This window comes from Triticum urartu, chromosome 3 (assembly GCF_003073215.2).
Source record: "Triticum urartu cultivar G1812 chromosome 3, Tu2.1, whole genome shotgun sequence".
NCBI lineage: Eukaryota > Viridiplantae > Streptophyta > Magnoliopsida > Poales > Poaceae > Triticum > Triticum urartu.
Window position 1 is genome coordinate 160,667,560 of NC_053024.1, and position 7,779 is coordinate 160,675,338.

Sequence of the window (7,779 nt, forward strand, 5' to 3'; positions counted from 1 at the left end):
GTCGTCGTCCTCGGGGTCCGTGAGGTCGATGAGCGTCGGCGCCGGCCCGGCCCAGGCAAACGCCGTGTTCCAGAGCGCCGTCATGTTGGGCAGTGCCGGCGCAGGCAGTGCCGGCGCGGGGAGGGGGGGTGCGGCCGCCTGTGCAGTCGCGGCCTGGCGCGCCTCCTCCTCGGCCTCACGCTGCTCCTCCTCGAGGTCGCGCTCGAGCATCTCGAGGTACTCGCCGTCGCGACGCTCCTCGGCCACCCTGATCTTGCGCCAGTGCTCGAGGTACGCCTGCTCCTGCGCCGGCGTCCCTCCCATCCAGATCAGCGGCGCGCGTACCCACTCGCGCACTACTCCCGTCCAGGAGTAGCGCTCGATGGGGGACGGCTCCGGCTTCGGCTCCGGCTTGATGGGGGACGGCGGGGCCACCGGCGGCACCACGCTGTTGCCCGCCGCGGAGAGGGCAAGTGCCTGCGCCATTGCCGCCTCGTACCGAGCCTCCTCTTTCGCCTCCGTCGCCTCCACCCTGCGTCGCTCGTCCTCCTCGCTCTGCCGGTAGACGGCTGCAAGGGCCGCCTGGTCCTCCTCGCGGGCGACGAGCGCCGGTGGTGGCGACCTCCGGTCGACCTCGCGCATGCCCCGTCGCCTCGCCTCCTCGTGCTCGAAGGCGAACCACCTCGCCCAGTTGGGCGAGTCGGTTGCGTAGGCGGGGTCGCGGCGCTGCTCCGGCGTCAGCAGCGCCCGCCGGTGCCGGACCACCTCCACGTGAGCACGAGCCGTCCGCGGCGCCGCCGGCACTGGGATCCTATCTGGATCCAAATGCCAGTCGTGCGGCAGCGTCACGTTAGGATACGACAGAGGCTGGCGGTATTGCCAGTGCCACTCCGCCTGGTGCACTGGCACGTTCACGCGCTGCCTCTGCCGGCGAGGTGCTGGCGCCGGCGGAGGCGGGAGGAACTCTGAGAGGAAAGGGGTGGCGGGGACTTGCCCTTGGCCTTGCTGCCGCTGGCGCCGGTGAAGAGGTCCATCTCGCTGTGGTTGTGGTGGTTAGGGTTTGCCGGCGACGAGGGAGCAAAGGATGGCAGATGTGGACGGCGGGTTTGGATGAGGACGGCCCCGCCACACGGTCGGCTTAAAAAAGGACGAGCGTCGTCGCTGACGCGTGGGCCCGTCGTCATAAATTAAGTTGACCGCGTGGGCAGCGGGTAGTTGGACGGCTGCCATGTGGGGACGCGGCGGATAGCGAGAAGGCGCGCGAAGCGTCCGTTCGGCGTCGGCGCCTACGCATTTGGGGCACAAATTTGGGCCGCAAATGCATCGACGCGGACGCGACGCGGACGCGACGCGGACGCGACGCGGACGTGATTTGGGTTTGGGTCGGCGCGTCGGGCCACCATTTTTGTCTGCGCCGACCCAAACGGACGCAAACGGACGAAATGGGTCGGCCCTTTGGAGTTGCTCTTATACGGGCTCGGCCCATTTTTCTGGCCAGGCCAGAGCCCGCATCGGTGTCCGGCCCGTATGAAAGGATCGATATGGTTGACTAGAGGGGGGGTGAATAGGCAACTAACAATTTTTAGCTTTTCTTTAACAATTTAAACTTTGCATCAAAGTAGGTTGTCTAGATATGCAACTAGGTGAGCAACCTATATGATGCAACGAGGATAGGTACACAAGCAAGCAAGAGATATGAAACAAATAAGCTTGCTCAAATAAAGGCACGAGATAACCAAGAGTGGAGACGGTGGAGACGAGGATGTGTTGCCGAAGTTCCTTCCCTTTGAGAGGAAGTACGTCTCCGTTGGAGCGGTGTGGAGGCACAATGCTCCCCAAGAAGCCACTAGGGCCACCGTATTCTCCTCACGCCCTCACACAATGCGAGATGCCATGATTCCACTATTGGTGCCCTTGAAGGCGGCGACCAAACCTTTACAAACAAGGTTGGGGCTCTCTCCACAACTTAATTGAAGGCTCCCAACAAAAACCACGAAGCTTCACCACAATGGAATATGGCTCCGAGGTGACCTCAACCGTCTAGGGTGCTCAAACACCCAAGAGTAACAAAATTCACACAAGAAAGTATGGGGGAAGCAAATATCCTTTGGTGGAAGTGTAGATCTAGGTCTCCTCCTTCAATCCCTAGCAAATCAATAAGTTTGAGTGGCTAGAGAGAGAGATCGGGCAAGAGAGCTTGAAGGGCATTAATGGTGGAGTGAGAGAGGTCAAAGGTGGGAGTGGTAGGTGGGAGAAGCCCCCTTAAATAGTTACCCACATTTCCAACCGTTACTGCGTTTTTTGCACTGCAGCGGTACAACCGGTCCTCGTCCCGGTACAACCGGGACTCACGGTGTAACTACAGAACCCTACCAAGCGGTACAACCAGATAGGCGGGCGGTAGTACCGGTTAAGAAAAATAACCGGACTAACCGCCTGGCTACCGCACAACCACCGCATCAAAACAGGAGCTTGACCAGTACTTGGGCGGTGCCTGGCCGGAACAATCGCATGTCCTTGAGCTCTTGGGCGGCTAAGTACTGAGCGGAAGAACCGCTCGGACCACCGGTGGCACTGGTCATCGTGGAACGACCTGACCAACCGGGCCACTACCGCCCAAGAACCGCATCAAACCAGAAGCGAGAGCGGTACTTGAGCGGTGCATGGACGGAACCACCGCCCCAGCTATTGCAGAGCATGGTGGCGGTACCACCGCCCGGAGGCAGTGGTACAACCGCTCGAGTAAAGCTGGTGAGCGACAAGACCTAGCGGTACAACCGCTCCAGAGAGCGGTACAACCGCTGGGCAGACACAGTGAGCAGAAAAGAGGGGAAGAGGCAAGGAAAACACTCTTTCCTACACACACCTGAGGAAGGCAAAGAGAGGGTGAGAAAAGTGTACGTGAACTGATTCCCCCAGAGCTTCCTAATGAGGATTCCCTCTTGATAGTATGGGTACTCTACGACCAAAGAAAATAAAAGCGTAGAGGACACGTCTTCGATCTTTTCCTTCGAGAGGCAATAGCAATCCGATGTAAGCCTAAGCATCGAGAACCTGAAACATATAGCACACTATTAGACCACAAAGGGTTGTCATCATCATCCAAAACATAAAGTAGGGAAATGCCCTTTCAATCTCCCCCTTTTTGGTGGATGATGACAACAAAACGATTTGCAAGAGATAAGTCAATCAAATCTAGACGGAACTCGCCCTGAATGTGTGCCCCAACAAGTACTAGCTGAGAGAAAGCATGGGCACACTTTCAGGACTAGACTCCCCCTAGATTTTATAGACTCATCACTTTATAGACTCATCACTCTGAGCTCAAAAGGATAGACAATATAATACTTAGAGGCAATAATAACGATAATGACCTACAAACGGAAAGGTAAACGGAGTAACAAGTCTCACACACAGCACGGAACGAAACAGGTCCACAAACAAACACAAAACATGAGAACAAGAGAAAAACCCAAGCAAATCCCCGAGACCTATAGAACCCTCTCCCCCTTTGGCATCAAGACACCAAAAAGGAAAAGAGCGAAGCTAGCGACCCAAAGCTCAGGCGTCCTCCTCTGACTCCTCGGTTGCATCTGGATCTTCATCGTCAGAGTCGTCATCGTCGTCGTGATCAGATTCTTCCATGGCATGGTCAGCTGCTGCAAACGAGGATGATGGCTGGGGAGGGGCTTCATCATCAGTCCAGGTGCTATGGGTAGAGATCCAACGCTCCTCTGGAGTGATGCTCTTCTCAGAGCCACTCTGAACCTGCATGTTGAGGTGCTTCATCATTGCAATTTGGCGACGCCGTGCAAGCTTCTCATTGACATGTGCCTCATACATCTTCTTCTGGATATCAGCCTGGAGACAAAAGGTCTTCTTCACCTTGGCAGTAAGTTTGGCCACCCACGAAGGCTGGGCCCCTGGCTCCAGCTCAAAGTCCTCATCGTCAGAAGTAGCATAGACATCCTCAGGAGCATGTTCAGGGAAGCGAGGCTCGGCATGCTTCTTCTTCTTAAGGAGCTTGACCTCATGAACAGTGAGGTTGTCTGGAGAAGTGAGGAGCTCTCCAGGACGACGAACGGCCCACACAGAGTTCAGAAAGCACATGACAAATGGAGCGCAGATTGGGACTTTACGGTAGATGACCATGTTGTACATCTCATGCCACAGCCAATTTGACACATCAAACGTTGCCCCTGTCCCCACCATGGTCTTCATAGCAACCATCAAATCAACCAGATAGCCATGAATCTCATCTTGATTGCCCACCTTGGGCAAGAGCACATTGCGGAACACTCGGTGCATGATGTCATAGACCTTCTCCAAATCCTTGGATTCTCCAATAATCCCACAGCCCCGAATGTACAGAGGGGCAAGCTTCTCCTTAGGCATGGACTCGGGAAAATCATGAGGGCGAATGCCACCCCTTCCTTCCAGACCGGTATCCTCGTACCCAATAGCATTGCAGAAAGCCCTCCAGGGAACGTGAAACAATTCATCGCAACACATGAAGGTGAGAGTGCACGCATCATCTTCCCCAAAATGAACCGTGGCATAGAACTGATGGATAAGTTGAACATCAAAGTCACAGTTGACTGACATGATCTTGACAAGATCAAACTCCTCGCAGAGAGCTAGCGCCTCACCAAAATACTCCATGTTGTTTCTCCAATGATCAAAATCAATTGTCCACTGCTTGGCATATCTATTCTTGTTGTGCTCAAAGAGTTCATGAACAATCCGCACTTACATCTCATTCCGAAATTGAACAGTGGTCCAACGGGGAGCAATGGGAACCTCATACGGATTCTTTGAGCAGAAGGCCTCCCAATCCTTGGCTTTCCAACGATGCAACGGCATAACCACACGTTGCTTAGCAGCTGCAGACTTTTCACGGCGAGTGGGCTTGGTGGGAATCACAACTTCTTCTTCATCATCAGACACAACTGGGCGCAAGGTCCTTCGTGCCCTCTTCTTGGTCTTGCAAGGAGCGGAGCGAGAACTAGAGCCACCACCATCCATGGGAAGAGATCGGGAGGCCTCCACGGAGAGAATCCACGGAGAGTCAAGGATCTGAAGCGCGAGACGCACTCTGGGGCAGGGGTAGAGATGGCCGGCGGCTAGGGCAAAAAAGAAGAGGAACAAGGACGAAGGGAAAAAGACAACCCTTCAGCCCCGTCGAGTATATATAGGCCCGTACACACGCCCCGGTAGAACCACTTAGGGGAGCGGTTGTACCGCTCATCTGGTACAGACCGGTGGATGGAGGCGGTACTTCCGGTGCCTGGGAGGCAGCGGTAGTACCGCATGGCATCAACTGGTAGTACCGGACATGGGTTACCATGGGTTTGTGCGGTGGAACCGCCCAAGCACCGAACGGAGACCCTTGGGACGGCACAACCCGGTACCAGCGCTAGAACCGCTCGTGGTACCGGTTGTACCGCCCGACCACCTAAGCCCAAGCCAAGATCAAATGAGTGCAATCCGAAGGGAGGAAGAAGGGGCACAAAACAGGAGAGAAACAACACCCTAGGAGAACCTAACACAAAGAGCAAAGATAGAAAGAGAGAAAACAACACGAGAACAACAAGGCTAACTCCAACCTCCCGAAGAGAGTACGGTGGCCGAGGCCACCTATGTTTGAGTCAATTGGTATGGCACCGCGAAGAATTATCCTTGGGTCCATGACCAAAACTCGTCTTCGAAGCACAAGTACCATCAAATATGGCTAATGTGAAACACACAATCAATTTATGCATAATGGGGGGAGGGAGAGTTCATTGAGAGAACAACACTCCCCCTATGTCCATGCCTACACCTAAACTAGACAACAAATTGAGCGTGGTAGGGTGTGCAAGGGTTCAAGCCACATTGCTCGAATCAATGATATTTAGCTCATGCCTTAACTCGCGAAATCTTGCTTCATCCAAGGGCTTCGTGAAAATATCTGCAAGGTTGTCATGAGTGTTGACATAGTTGAGCTCGATCTCTCCTCGTCTAATGTGATCCCGGATGAAGTGATACCGGATCTCAATATGCTTCGTCTTGAAATGTTGCACCGGATTGAGAGAGATCTTGATGGCACTTTCATTGTCACACCAAAGAGGCACTTTGTCACAAGTGACACCGTAATCCTTTAAAGTTTGCCTCATCCATAGGAGTTGAGCACAACAACTACCGGCGGCAACATACTCCGCCTCAGTGGACGAGAGAGGCACACAACTTTGCTTTTTGGAAGACCAACTTACCAGAGAGCAACCAAGGAATTGGCACCCTCCAGAAGTGGACTTCCTATCCACTTTGTCTCCCGCCCAATCGGAATCCGAGTACCCTACAAGCTTGAAGTATGATCCTCTAGGGTACCATAGGCCAAAGTTTGGGGTATGAGCCAAATATCGAAAGATTCGTTTGACCGCCACATAGTGACTTTCCTTAGGTGCGGCTTGAAGCCGTGCACAAATTCCCACACTCAACATGATGTCCGGTCTAGATGCACAAAGGTAAAGCAAGGATCCAATCATGGAACGATATACCTTTTGATCCACCACTTTACCATTGGGATCTAAGTCAAGTTGGCACTTGGTGGGCATTGGAGTGGAAGCTGGCTTGACGTCACTTAGCTTGAATCTCTTGAGCATGTCTTGAGTGTATTTGGATTGATTGATGAAGGTTCCTTCTCTTCTTTGCTTCACTTCGAACCCTAGAAAGAACTTCAACTCTCCCATGGAGGACATCTCGAACTTTGAGTTCATGAGAGCGGCAAATTCCTCATTGAAAGCTTTGTTAGGAGAACCAAAGATAATATCATCAACATATAATCGGCACACAAATAACTCCCCTTTGACCTTCTTAGTAAAAAGAGTGGGGTCAATTAGCCCAACTTCAAAACCACGGTCTTGTAACAACTCGGTAAGGTGGTCATACCACGCACGTGGGGCTTGTTTAAGGCCATAGAGCGCCTTATCGAGTTGATACACATGATCGGGAAAGTAGGGATCCTCGAACCCAGGGGGTTGCTTGACGTAAACCAATTCATTAATGGGACCATTAAGAAAAGCACTCTTCACATCCGTTTGTTGTAACTTAAAATTATGATGAGAAGCATATGCAATCAACATGCGAATGGATTCAAGATGAGCAACGGGAGCAAAGGTTTCACCGTAGTCGATACCCTCGACTTGGGAGTAGCCTTGTGCTACCAAACGAGCCTTGTTGCAAATGATAATCCCATGGGCATCTTGCTTGTTCTTGAATATCCACTTGGTTCCAATGACATTGTGGTTCCCCGTTGGCCTTGGCACCAATCTCCACACTTTGTTGCGCTCGAAGTTGTTGAGTTCTTCGTGCATGGCATTGAGCCAATCCGGATCTTCTAGCGCCTCATAGACCTTGTGGGGTTCCACACAAGAGACAAACACGTGATGCTCACAATAATTTGCTAATTGTCTACGAGTGCTTACCCCCTTTCTTAAGCTTCCAAGCACATTCGTCATGAGATGATCCTTGGTGGAGAGCTTGGATGCAATCTTGGCGGCACAACGCTCTAATTCATCCTCGGTGGTGAGTTGAGGAGCGGTTACTTGATCATCTTGAGCGCCGTCATGAACTTGTTCTTGATCTTGAACTTCCTCGGGGGAGAGAACTTGACCTTGGGCATCACTTGCTGTGTCAACACCATCTTGAGTATGATCTTGCCCTTGGTCTTGTTCATGAGGTTGAGGGCCTTCACTTTGTTCTTCGGAAGCGTGTGGGCCTTGGGTTGGTGATGGCTCCACTTGAGTGGAGCATTGTCCTTCT